Consider the following 14,505-nt stretch of genomic DNA (forward strand, 5'->3'; position numbering starts at 1 on the left):
TTGTCTACGTTCTCTAAATTGCAAAATAAATAAGATCTTCAGCCAGATAGCATCATAATGCCAAGTTCTTTATATAATGACACATACCATTCTCTCCACTCAGTATGCTCCATTTGAATGGATTAAATGTATCTGACTCATATGAAAGGCACTGCTGCTTACTCTTAATAGAGGAAGCATTAGCTCATTACCTAATGCCATAAAGTGGTTTAAATGGCATATACTGACTTGAGGAACAGAAGGAAAAATAAAAAATAAAAAAACAATATTCAGTGCTGTGGACAGCAGGACCCTCTCCCTTTCCCTTTGTTTTTTTCTGCTTTTCCCATCAACCTATTTGCATTCTGCCTCAAAATCAACACAGAAGACAAAATCAGATGCTGTAATCTGCATTTTATAGTGCCATTTGAGTACAAAGAGGTGATTTTCAATCTTTACTTTTATTTTTTTAATCAATGCAGCTCAAACTTGCTCCCAATGTTTCAGGAGCCAGGCCAATATGGCTCTGTGGACACACTTTTGCTAGGTGCTGTCAGGCTTCAGGGCTGGGACAGGGAACACACCAGGTGTTGCTGGAAACGAATCAGCTCTCCTCTCTACATAGCACAGTGGCTCTCAACCTTGGCTGCACATTAGAATCACCTGGGAACCTTTTTAAAATCCTGATTTCTGGGCCTCATCCTCTGAAAATTCTGTTTCTTTGTTACTCATGTTGTGGCCCCACCCCATAACAAAGAAACAGAATTTCCAGAGGCTGGGGCCCAGAAATCAGGATTTTAAAAAGATTCCCAGGTGATTCTAATGTGCAGCCAAGGTTGAGAACCACTGACATAGCAGGAGTCTTTTCATTATAAAATGCAAAGCAGCAGCCGTTTTCCATTACCCGCATCCCCAGCCCTTCTCACCTGGGGTGTAGGAAGGGGCTGGGAGGATATTTACTCTTGGCTCTTTGATTTCTCTTATTTAACTGAGCCCAGTGACAGCTGCTTCTCTGAGCACAACACCAGCTGGCTCAGGGCTAGCCGCACCTGGAAGGCAAGCGGCAGAGCTGATCAGGGGCTTTGACCAAGCCCGAGCGCATGGGTCACAGCCACCTCGGCAGGCAGGCTGCTCCCGAAGACTCTAGGCCTCTCCCAGCTTCGCACCCCAGCTCCCTGCTCTCCCCCTTTCACCTACATGTGCCACCAGCATGGTGTGCCCCAAGGCTTGGTGTGCAGATGCCAGGGTTGCAGGTTCAAGACACTCCGCCTCCTCCTGGCACTTTGAGCCATAAGCACTGGCAGGGACCTTTCCACTTGGTCTTGGTCTTTGGTCACTGCTGAGGTTTTCTGGACTCTCTAGGCCAGGGACAGCCAGGACCTTTGGCTCTGACCAACGCCATGCCTGCAGCCTGCCTGGGGTACCCCCAGCCCCAGGAAAGTGTGGGGGCGTGGACAGCCTGGGTGAGGGGCTGTGGGGGGTGGGGGGTTGGCTAGCCACCCCATCCTCAATTGGGGTGGGAGAGGCTGATCAGGCATGGGGTCGGGGAGGGGCTGGGCAGAGCAGCCATATTGTGATGGGGTTACAGCATGAGGGTCAATTTGCATATCACCTCTTTATTATATAGGATACTTGTAAAAAATTCTTAAAAATTACATCTCTGGCTCTTTCTCGACTCCATCTTCGCGGGAGCGGCACAGGCCGCAGTTCAGTCGCCGACATGCAGCTGTTTGTCCGAGCCCAGGAGCTCCACACCCTCGAGGGGACCGGCCGGGAGACGGTCTCCCAGATCAAGGCCCATGTAGCCTTGCTGGAGGGCATCGCTCCAGAAGATCAAGTCGTGCTCCTGGCGGGCACACCCCTGGAGGATGAGGCTACCCTGGGCCAGTGTGGGGTGGAGGCACTGTCCACTCTGGAAGTAGCCGCCCGCATGCTTGGAGGTAAAGTCCACGGTTCTCTGGCCCGTGCTGGGAAAGTAAGATGTCAGACCCCCGAGGTGGCCAAACAGGAGAAAAAGAAGAAGACTGGTCGGGCCAAGCGACGGAAGCAGTACAACCGGCGTTTTGTCAATGTTGTGCCCGCCTTTGGCAAAAAGAGGGGCCCCAATGCCAACTCTTAAAGCCCTTTGTCATCTGGTTTTCTCTAATAAAGCCACTTAGCCCAGTCAAAAAAAAAATTACATCTCTGGTTACCAGTAAGGTTCCCAAGATTCATGCTGGTACATGATCTTGGTGTCTTTTCCCATCAGGACATAGTCTAAACTCACTCTACAAAATGCTCTGCTTTCTTTGGGCAACTTAAAAACAATAGCTGATAGAATATCAGCAGCAAATAGAAGCTCCTCAAGATTGTCACAGAGCCTTGGAGATGTGCTTGTGGCAGGAAGGGTTTCCTTAGGCCTAGCTAGAAGAGTAATAAATCATTAGCTTCTAGATTTCTGTTACATTCCTAAAATAAAAATAGGTTGCCTGGAAAAACTCAGCAAGCACCCAAGCAGGATGCTTTTGACACTGTAGAAAGTGCAAACTATGACCTTAATTAATGCTCGAAGATGTTGCTAAGATACCTGAGATACCAAGAAACAGAATTGAAAAGAATGATGTGCAGCAAAGAAGACATTTTTCAAAACACAAGTGCAAGTTCAAGCATGTGTCATGTTAACACAGGCTCAGATGTGACACTGAGAAGGCAAGAAATGATAGTAGTTGGCTGCGATTTGTTCACATTTTGTTCTTCTCAGCAGAGTATCTGAAAATGTGGAATTAGCCCTGAATACATAATCTTTGAAGAAATCAGATTTTAAAACTCATTTAGATAGGACCTTGGTGCCTAGAAATATCAATCTTCATCAGTCCATGCCAATGGAGCAGGGACATAATGAGCCCATGGCTGTAAGCGTGAAGGGCAGGTGGGATGAGCATGTAATGCTAGGCAGGGTTATCATGCCTTAGAAGACCAAGCCATTATTCAAAATTAGATTTATACAACAGCCCACCAAAAGCAAGGTGACATGCATGTACAAGAAAGATGGGGGTATGAGATTGCATATTTTTTGCTCAATTTATCTTGGGTCCTAAGACAAGATGGAAAATAGATGGCTAAATAAAAGTACAGTGGGGAAAAAATAAGGCTTCCTATTGAAAAAAAGAAAAAGCATGATTCAGCAACATGTGTTATTTTAAAAGTTTTCAAGATACTAGAATTTATTAGCAGAAGTATGACAAAGAAAGATGTGTGGTATTCAAGAGCTAAAAGGAATCATCTATGTGTTTATTATTGTCTATATCATGTTTTGCTCACTGAATATTGAGAAGAGGTGTTTTTTTTAAGACCAGTTAATTTGTAAAGGAATTTGGTATTCAACTTTTATTAAGCAAGTACTATGTGATAGGCATGGAAGCCCTGAGGCACTGTGACATGTTTCAGGAAACATGTCACAAATATACAAATTTCAGGAGAGCTCCCTCTTCCCATCTCCTTAAGAGAAACTATTAAATAATTAGAGGTTAACCGTATTTTGGAAAAAAATCATAGGAGTTAATTCACATATATCTTCAAGCATATAATTTCCAGCATTATAATAAAAGGATCTGATTAGGTGCTAGTATCATCATACGGATCAAAACAGAACTGAGCTTAATTGCTAAGACATTCCAAAGTGTTGTCTAATTTTGGATTGCACAAACAGCAAAAGTTACAGTGTCTCTCTCAACAAATCTTTAAAATAGGGCAAAACCCCTTCTTTTCCTGACAGTGTAGGCATTATCTACTTTTTAGAGTTAAGTACTTCAATGATTTCAAGCACCTCACCCACAAGAGCTGTTTCTTCAAAATGCTCACACAACCAACAGATGGCAGAATTGCTATGTTGTTCTATGGTTAAATACAAATCTCTATATAGAGCAGAATAGACTTTTTTTTTCAAGATTAGTAGGAATTTCCCTAGAAATAGGATATCTTACACATTTACACTGAATTTGTCTAAGGCTTAGGTTTCTCATATGTGAAATTGGAATAAAAATAGTGCCTACTTGTTAGGTGTGTTTTGTAGATTAAGTGATGTCATCTATGTAGTGTGCATAGCGTGGTTCCTGGTATATCCAAATAAATGTTCGTTTTATTAAGAATCAGGCTCTATGATGGAGAAGCCAGCTAGACTACTTGACCCTGACTGATGGGGGTGCAGAAGTGCAAATTGAGGCTTTGCCGTAAATGTTGATCTTCACTTTGAAATCCAACCATTTTCAGAGAGACCTTAAACCTGAAGCTAGAAGTTGGAGCCCAGGGAAAAGGTCTCTGAGCTGCAGTCCTCTGGCCTCACTGGGGTATGTGAGGCAGTCAGGAGCCAGTGCCCTCTATTTTGAGTTCTGACACTGCATCCTTTCAAAAATGCAGCAAATGGGCCTCTGCTAAGACACACCTACTTTATGTTTCCTTAGAAACATGTGCTTATCCCTGGAAGTCCCTGCATGAATAGAGGCTTATTGAGGCAGCCTTGTGTTCACCTTTAGCATCCCTGCACCCAGAAAAGCACATGGGTATTGAATCTGGTGCAACCTTCTTCAAGGAAGGTAGGGCACTGTCAACGCCCCAATCAGCTTTCTCCAAGCTCAAGCAGTCATGCCCAGGCTTCTCTATCTGAGGCAGGGATTAAATTGACTAATTGACTACTTACTAAAAAGAAAAGAAATCCAGAAGTTTGCTATATCACAGTTCATGATTACTACAACTTTATACAAAAGTACACTTTTATTTATTTATTTTTATTGATTTCAGAGAGGGAGGAAGGGAGAGAAAGAGACAGATAGAAACATCAATGATGAGAGAGAATCATTGATTGGCTGCCTCCTGCATGCCCCCTACTGGAGATTGAGCCTGCAACCCAGGCATGTGCCCTTGACTGGAATCGAACCTGGGACCCTTCAGTCTGCAGGCCGATGCTCTATCTACTGAGCCAAACCAGCTAGGGCCATATAGTACACTTTTAAAAAGCTTGCATTTACCATCCAAAAGCCATGATGCAATAGCTAATTTTGCCTGTGATGTTGTCACTGCACTATTGCAAGAACAAATTAAACTCCAAATTGTTACAAAAAGATATATATATATATATGTATATATATCTACACTAATAAAAGAGAAACATGGTAATTGGCGTACGACCGCTACCCTTTTCATTGGCTAATCAGTGAGTATATGCAAATTAACTGTCAGCCAAGATGGCGGCCGGCAGCCAGGCAGCTGGAAGCAAACATGAGGCTTGCTTGCCCCAGTGACTGCAGACTCCAATGTTCCCCGCTCCCCGCCTGACTTGCCGGCCTCTGAGCTGGCAGTTTGAAACTTTGTAACAAATATAGAAGATAAACAAAACCCCAGAAACCAGCTTTCAGATCTCAGAGCTGGAGTTATACATTGTTTCGATTATAGAACGCTCAGCAGTGGAAGCCTCAGAGCTAGAGCCAGAGCTAAAGCTGGCCCAGAATAAAATTTTAAAAAGAGAAAAAAAAAGGAGCGTTTGGAAGCTTCAGTCAACAACCACCAGCCTGAAAGCAGCCCTCAGCCCCTCACCCAGACTGGCCAGGCACCCCAGTGGGGACCCCCACCCTGAAGAGTGTGTGACCAGCTGCAAACAGCCATCATCCCCTCATCTAGGCTGGCCAGGCCCCCAGTGGGGACCCCCACCCTGATCCAGGACACCCTTCAGGGCAAACCAGCCGGCCCCCAGGCCTCTATCCTATATAGTAAAAGGGTAATATGCCTCCCAGCACTGGGATCAATGGAGCCGTGAGGCCTCCTGGCACCGGATCGGCATGACAGGGGGCAGCGCCCAAACCCCCTGATCGGCCCTGCTCTGTGGGTGATAGAGGGTGGCGCCCCAACCCCCCTCCATGGGCCTTGCTCTGTGTGTGACAGGGTAGAGCCATAACCTCCCCATTGGCCCTGCCCTGAGTGTGACAGGGTGCAGCGCCCCAACCCCCTGATCCGCCCTGCTCTGTGTGTGACAGGGGGCGGTGCCCCAACTCCCCTATTGGCCCTACTCTGTGAGTGACAGGGGGGAGCTCCTCAACCTCCTGATCGGCCCTGCTCTGTGCGTGACAGGGTACGGAACCCCAACCCCCTGATGGGCCCTGCTCTGTGAGTGACAGGGGGCAGCGCCCCAGCCCCCTGATCGGCCCTGCTCTGTGTATGACAGGGGGTGGCGCCACAACCTCCCCATCGACCCTGCCTTGAGTGTGACAGGGGGCGGTGCCCCAACCCCCCAATCGGCCCTACCCTGAGCATGACTGAGGGTGGCATCACAACCTCCTGATCCGCCCTGCTCTGTGCATGACAGGGGGCGGCGCCCCAACTCCCCAATCGGCCCTGCTCTGAGCCTGACCAGGGGCTGCACTTAGGGATTGGGCCTGCCCTCTGCCACCAGGGAGCAGGCCTAAGCCAGCAGGTCGTTATCTCCCGAGGGGTCCCAGACTGCGAGAGGGCACAGGCCAGGCTGGGGGACCCCCCTCCCCCCACCCCCCGAGTGCACAAATTTTTGTGCACCGGGCCTCTAGTATATATATATACACACACGTGTGTGTGTGTGTGTGTGTGTGTGTGTACTATTTACTTGCTAAGCTGATTTTGTATTATAAAACTTCTCTCAATTAGAATAATAGAGAACACCTAGGTCAAAATCACATATGTATTTATAGAATGAAAGCACAAAATGGGCAAAATATTTTTTGTGAAGTGTTTTTAAATACTTGTAGGTAAAATACACAAAATCAACATTGAAAACTAAATGAGATGAATTAACTGAAAAAGCTATCATTTACAATAGCTGTGCATCATAATCATACGTATTTAGATAATCAGATATGTAAGAAGTAATCGCTGGTTCCCAAGTAAACTGCATGTTGAGAAACATAATATTTTAATCCCCTGTTTGAAAATATAACACAGGTATGAATGTAGCAAGTCAGTCTTTGAAAATGCTCAGAAGCAATCATCTCAAAGTTTTTAATTCTATAAAATGTGTTTGAACTATCACAATTTACCAAGCATCTGCTCCTATTTTTATAAGATAGAGCTGATCGAGTCCTAACTCTCCTATAAGATATGGATTCTCATACACACACACACACACACACACACACACACTTTCAAGAAAGCAGGGGCTAAGTATCTGAGCCAACATCAAGTAGTTAGTGGGATTTGAACCCCAGTCTTTGAACTTTAAATATACAGTTTGTTACATTTCAAAGCAATTTTCTGTATTATAAAATCAACCCAAGAATGCATTTCTCCTATTCTTTACATAAAATCCTCCTCTTACTAGAAGCAAAAACAACAGCATTCCGACGCTCAGCGGAGGCGCAGTGTGGAAAATTTAAAGGTACGGCGGTGCGGTGGTGAGGGTGCGCGCGCAAAGAGGGCTGGCGGCTGAGGGCGCGATTGTCGTTTTCACTCAGGAGCGAGTCTCAGACTCTGGGCTACAGATCCGGGCAAGTCTCTAGGGACCCAGACTCAAACGGGAGAAGCCCCTCCGAGGTTTGCAGCGATTGCTGGGACAGAGAGGCAGAGCCCCTGGGGACGGACTGAGAGCGGCCATAGCTGCTCCCTCCCCCCCGCCCTGTTGAGCCCGCCCCGCCCAAACCCTGCGCAGAGCCATTTGCCGATCGCCTCAGGCAAGGGCTGGACTAGCGCCTCCCCTGAGGACTGAAGTTTTCCCACAGCTGATTTCCACCGCCAGTCGGCCTGGTGGTCAAATCCCTCTAGTGTTAACTACAACAATTAAGGCTTGGCTAGAACAAGACTGCACACAGAGACCACAAGGGGGTACACCAAGAAAGCATAAAAGATGCGGAGACAAAAAAACATGACAGAAATGGAGGATATGGAGCTAAGAATCGCAATTTTGAGGGCTTGCCATAAATTTGTGCAGAGCCTCACGAAAACTAATGAGACCCTCGATGCTACGATAAAGAAATTAGAAAGTAAGCATACACGGACTGAAATAAAGAATATTATACCCAATAGCAGACCAGAGGAGCACAAGAATCAAACCAAAGATTCGACAAAAAACACCCAATTGGAAAAGCATAATGAAAAAAGAATCCGAAAGTGTGAAGATAGTGTAAGGAGCCTCTGGGACAGCTTTAAGCGGACTAATATCAGAGTCATTGGAGTGCCAGAAGATGAGAGACAGCAAGATATTGAAAACCTATTTCAAGAAATAATGGCAGAAAACTTCCCCCACCTGGAGAAAGAAATGGACTTACAAGTCCAAGAAGCGCAGAGAACCCCAAACAAAGGAATCCAAAGAGGACCACACCAAGACACATCATCATTAAAATGCCAAGAGCAAAAGACAAAGAGAAAATCTTAAAAGCAGCAAGAGAAAGAGGCTCAATTACCTACAAGGGAATACCCATACGACTGTCAGCTGATTTCTCAACAGAAACTTTGCAGGCCAGAAGGGAATGGCAAGAAATATTCAAAGTGCTGAATACCAAGAACCTACAACCAAGATTACTTTATCCAGCAAAGCTATCATTCAGAATTGAAGGTCAGATAAAGAGCTTCACAGATAAGGAAAAACTAAAGGAGTTCATCACCGCCACACCAGTATTATATGAAATGCTGAAAGGTATCCTTTAAGAAGAGGAAGAAGAAGAAAAAGGTAAAGATACAAATTATGAACAACAAATATGCATCTATCAACAAATGAATCTAAGAATCAAGTGAATAAATAACCTGATGTACAGAATGAACTGGTGACTATAATGAATCAGGGACATAGAAAGGGAATGGACTGACTATTCTTGGGGGGGAAAGGGGAATGGGAGATTCGGGAAGAGACTGGACAAAAATCATGCACCTATGGATGAACTCAGTGGGTGGGGAGTGAGGGTGGAGGGTGGGGTGGGAGCTGGAAGGAGGGGAGTTATGGGGGAAAAAAGAGGAACAAATGTAATAATCTGAACAATAAAGATTTATATAATAAAAAAAAAAAATCCTCCTCTTAATAGCAAGACATATTGTAGCAAACAGAAAAATAAATCACCTGCACGGAAGCTCAGAACCCTTCCATCCGCCCTTCACTCGTCCCTAACCCTCTGAGCTTTGGAGGCCACATATGCATGGAAGACAGTGCTGAGCCAAGGAAACTTTGATAAGAACTTGGGCTTTGGCCTCCAATGCCATTGCGCTTCACCACCAGGCAAGGCTACATCCGGTAAAGTGGCCTAGAGCCTAGAAGCAAAGCCAGTCGCACAGCCTATGTGACCCTCCTGTCCAGGCACCACCTGAGTCTCGCCCCCTCATCTCAGCACTCGATGGTCAGGCAAGACCAATGCAATGAAAATCGGGAATAACCACCAAGAAAAAGAAAGCCTGTGTGTGTATCAGTGCCCAGGGCAGAGCCGCTCTGGGCAGCCAACCCCAGGCCTCAGATGACCTCAGTACTGCCCTCTGCCTTACCCAGGCAGATGGAAAAGAGTGCGAGTGAAGAAGCAAGAGAGAATGAAATGAAGTAGCAGAGCTTCTCCTTCTCCTTTCTCCAGAAGAAAACGATCTCTAAAGAGAGAAGTCTTATTTAAGCTCCACCTCCAAGGCCCCACACCTCAGATTCTAAGTGGTTCTCAACCTTCCTAATGCCGTGACCCTTTAATACAGTTCCTCATGTTGTGGTGACCCCCAACCATAAAATTATTTTCGTTGCTACTTTATAACTGTCATTTTGCTACTGTTATGAATCGTAATGTAAATATCTGATATGCAGGAGGTATTTTCATTGTTGGCCACCCACAGGTTGAGAACCACTGAAAGCATGGCCCGAGGATACCCCCGGATACCAGTTGGAACCTGACCAACCCACAGAAACATCCCCCTGCTGGGATAGATCTCAGGGTTGGGTGAAGGGAGCATCAGGAGCTTTCTTAGCCCGCAAGCCAGTGCATTTTATTGTAGAACTTCATAGCATTATACAGCATAACATGAGTGATAGGGGTTAACTGAAGCGCTCTGGAAAGCCTCGCCACCTAGTGGAGACGTGCCACATTGCCTCCTCCTCTTACCCTCGCAAGCAGACATAATCCACGTTCACGAATGAATGTATAATGCAGAACCTTCAAAGGGTGACGTGTAAGTTCCACCCCTTTCATTTTCACAACAGGCGGAGATTGTTCCAGGAAGGGATTTTGAAGACGTGAATACTAAGTGAGCAGTACTATTGTATGTATGCAAAACGGAAAAGTCCCCAGTATTTGGGAACCGATGCAGTGGACCAGAGCTGGATTTAATTATGTAGAAGTGATTGGTTACAGTAAGACTCAGACTAGAAAATTGTCTCAGAGCTGGAGTGAAAAATGCGTAAGCTTTTAGAGTTGGCAGAGGACAAAGTGATCATTTTACTCAATGGCATCCTACATTTTATTCAATCCAGTCAACAGATATTCATCGAACATCTATTATTTGCTAGGAACTCAAGTACAAAAATTCTTTTTCAATATTAAAAATGTCTCAGTCTTGCATATGATAGTAATTATACTCTAGGGAAGAAAAGTACCTAATGGAATAAAATCAATTACAAACCTAGTAAAACCTTAAATGTTGCATTTTAATCATTCCAACAGCACCTAAATTTGGAAATTAGTAACATACCTATAGTAAGCTACTATATTTTGGGGGTCTTTCTGTTTCAGAAATTTAGTCTAAACCTAAAAAAAATAAATTAACATACTCAGATAAAAGGCTACAGGGAGAGAGGATAAGAGAACTAGCAAATTATGCTCTTAAAAATAAGAAAATGGTATTTGATGTGTATTTCTAAATAACTGCGTTAGAACTGATCTTGAGTGACTACAGAAGTAAACTAATCTCTGACTGTGGTTGGCAGCCCCTGGCATTTATACCCTTGCTGGTCCCCTCCTACATTGTACCAGAGTTTGTCTTTGACCAACAGAATACAGCAGAAGTGATGGCGGCTTCTGAGGCTAGGTCATGGCAACATCATTGGTTCTGCCTTATTCTCTCTCTCGGGTCACCCACTCTTGCTTGGAGAAACCAGGGGCTATGACATGAAATCACTCAGGCAGCCCTATAGAAAGGGCCATGTGGCGAGGAACCGAAGCACCCCCTTCCCTCCCCCACCCCCCGTCAGTAGCCAACAAGCACCTGAAGTGGTTATAGAAGTAGATCGTCCAGCCTCAACCAGACCTCCAGATAACACCTTGCGTGACTGAGACAGAACCACCGGGCTCTTCCTATAAAAAGCCTGAACTGGTCGTGTGAAACTGACTGAAGGCCCAGCAACAGGCACAAACAGGAGGGGACCGTGGTCATGACCCAGGGGAGCAGCCAGACAACTCAGGGCCTGGGCTGCAGCAGGTGTAGACTGAGCCATAAGCCTCTGCAAAGGTAACTGTGAAGGTCACTCTGCTAGCTGCCAAGTATCGCCTCCCTGAACTCCAATCAAAGTCTCACCTTAGAATGCTCCTCTTTCAAAGAGTTAGAAATTTGGGACACTGAGTAACCACCTGTAGACCTCTGGCTTGATGGGGAGAAGGATAGGCTGTGGTTCAAGAAGGCAGGGCTGCAGAAAGCCTTTTTGTTTCTTCCACTTTCTGAACTACTGGACGCTGTGAGGAGTGCTGAGATGCCGTAGACATGGCCTCACACCTGGCGAAGATTATCTTTCAGAAGGAAGGGCAAATAAACATTAATTACAAAATAAATGTAGCATTGCTACTACGAGAAGGATATTAACATGGGATTTTGATCCTGCTTGGGCTAAGGACACAAGACAATAGGTGGCAAGGGCTCCCATATTCCAGAGTGAGTTGCTAGCTCAATTATACAGGATTTGCAAAGCAGAAGGCTAAGAACTGGTTCTGAGTCCTTAGCTGATTACCCAGCCCCTGCCTCTCAGGGAGGCTGCAGGGTCTGAGGTCAGGGCTGGGAACTACAAGAAGAGGGTTTGGTTAGTAAATTGTGTGTGGTTCACCCAAGATCCCACAATGCAGAAGAGGTGGTGGATCTTCAGGGAGACCTTCTGAAGTAATTGAAATGTGTCCGTGGAGGTGGGGCTTGGACTGGCATCCACCCGATGCCTGAGAAATCTAAAGGGCAGGAGTCAAACTCTGCATGTGGCAACAGTGTAGAGGGTGAAATTTGGGAAGTAAGTTCATTCCCCATTGACAATAGGTCAAAGGTGTGTGTTTACCGGGAAACAGAAGTGCTGATATTGGGAGGGTATGCTGTGAGTTGACCTAGAATTTCCTAAGAGAAAGAGTTCAACTGCCAAGAACAGAGGCTAAAGGGGAGTTTCAAGAGGACAGTCAGTGAGTGGATCACAGGATCAGGGCAGGGCAAGTGCACAAGCCCTAGTAGGTAGGACCTTTCTGATCCTCCAATCCTATGGAGTCCAAAGCTGCACTTGGTGGGGGAGGAAGGAAAAAGACAGGAAGCCGTCTACGTTCCCCTTTCCTACTGCAGGCTCCCAGACCACATCAGGCCAACTTTGAATGATTTACAGTTTTTATTATTCCTCCGGGCTAGGCACAATTAACTACTAAACTGAGATTGTCCTGAGATCTAAAGTAACCAGATCACTTCTCATGATCTGTGAGTGAGCAGATAAGCTATGGGCCTGATAGGATTCTCATCCTGGGAAAACTGTCCCCTTAGGGTGGTTTACAGGGGTAATTGTGGGGGATAAGTTTGCTTTATGATTGGGTTCTCCAATTCCTACTTTTTCAATTACATCCTAAACGAGAGGTACAAGGTGCATTCAGCAGGGAGTTAGACCTAAGGCAAGAGGAAGTGAGGGCCTCAGGCTGTGGAGAACCTTGAAGGTTACAGGTTACAGCGATAGTGAAAGAGAGTATGAAAAACAAATAAGGAGGACGAGTAGCAATTGAGGTCAGAGTGGCCTTTCTGACATGCCCTTACGAAAGATGGAATAGTTTGTGGTGACTTTCAGATCAAGAGCAAGGTCATAGGAAGTGGTGTCTGGGCTAAAGTGAAGAAGGAAGTAAATTGGTGATGGAGAACTAAGAAAACTGGGGTTTGGCCATCCATGAGACATGAATCCCACCCAAGATGATGCAAGACTTGAGACAGAGAGAAGGGCTCAACCATGGTCATCAATGAGTGAGGAAGAACAGATCAAGAAGTCTGCCTCAACCTCAGATAAACAAGGTTCTAGAGATGTGAGCCCGAGTTGGGGTCCAGATGGCTCAAGGAAAGGGCTTGAGAAAGAGGATGTGAGTGGGAAACATAACAGGATGAGAGGGAACACCAAGCTTTGTTTGGGGTGAAATCATGGGGCTTACAACTGCAGATCCCTAATAAAAACAAGGATGTGTGGCAGAGGGGATTCAGCCTGGATAGACTCCCATGGCTGCATCACTCCAGGTGTGCTCTGAGCACTACCATCAGCAGCAGCAGCATCTGAGAGCTGATGTCAGGCCCCACTCCAGACCGACTGCATCAGATTCACATTGTACAAGCTCCCCAGGTGGTTCTACACACATTCAAGTTTGAGCAGCTCCATTCTAGAGTATCACACACTTCTACCAGCTGTGGCATAGAAGGAATGCCATGGGGTTATTACATGTACCTGGATATTCTTCTCTTCCAGGCCCAGAGAGGACTGTTGCATTGACTTATAATATATGCAAATAGATGTTAGGGGGCGTTATAAATGAGCCATCGGGTACATGGTCAGTCACACGTGGACAGGCCTGGACTTCTGTGATGGCATTGGAGAAGCTGGTCTATTGTGCTTGTGAATGGCTGTTTGGTGGGGAGAAGGTGGTTGAAGGGAATTAACGCCAGTTGTATGTATGGGCAGAGAAACTGATTGAAGGGAATAAAGCAAAAACAAAGCCCAAAATATCTCCCCATTGGTTTTGTTTGCTTGGTGTCTGACATCCCACATATCTCCCTCCAGCAGCCGAGTCCACAGATGTTTGCTGTGTATGAACCAGAGGCCAGGCAGACACTCCTTCCAGTTTCCAGAGCCTTTGCATAGACCAGGGGTGGGCAACCTCTTTGTGAGTGCGTGCCAAAACGAGCAAAATCTCTGACTCAAAATTCTTCTGCGTCCCAACCCTAATTTTTTGAGAACATGTTACGCCTACTTGATATCTCTTAAGGGGTACATATGTGAAGAACCTTGAAGAAATAATAAAATTCATTCGAGCGACAAAAACACAGTATATGATGATGAAAAATACATTTATTTTTTTAATGTATACATGTACACTGATAAGTCCCACAGAAAACTTTATAACTCCGTTTGATATTATCAGTGGGACTTTTGCTGCTGCATCACTGATGACAGAGATTTTACATCAGGTTTCTATTTCGTGACCTTCAGAGATATGCACGAGCTACTACTTTCATCCGTCAGGCTACTCCTATTATGAGACTTAACAAAATTCATCACTGAGAACAAAGATTCACAAGCGTATGTGGATGAAACCAAAACACTGGTTGGATCTAGGAAGGCAGGGAGAGTTAAGGCAGAGGCATAGAAAT

General features: G+C 45.5%; 1 pseudogene; it reads left to right on the plus strand.

The window, feature by feature from the left end:
- Positions 1–1,649: 1,649 nt before the first annotated feature.
- On the plus strand, positions 1,650–2,155 carry LOC139001889 (ubiquitin-like protein FUBI pseudogene; annotated as a pseudogene).
- Positions 2,156–14,505: the final 12,350 nt, after the last annotated feature.

The sequence above is a fragment of the Myotis yumanensis genome, unplaced genomic scaffold (assembly GCF_028538775.1).
Source record: "Myotis yumanensis isolate MYYU_CA2020_CCGP unplaced genomic scaffold, mMyoYum1.0.hap1 SCAF_2, whole genome shotgun sequence".
NCBI classification, from domain to species: domain Eukaryota; kingdom Metazoa; phylum Chordata; class Mammalia; order Chiroptera; family Vespertilionidae; genus Myotis; species Myotis yumanensis.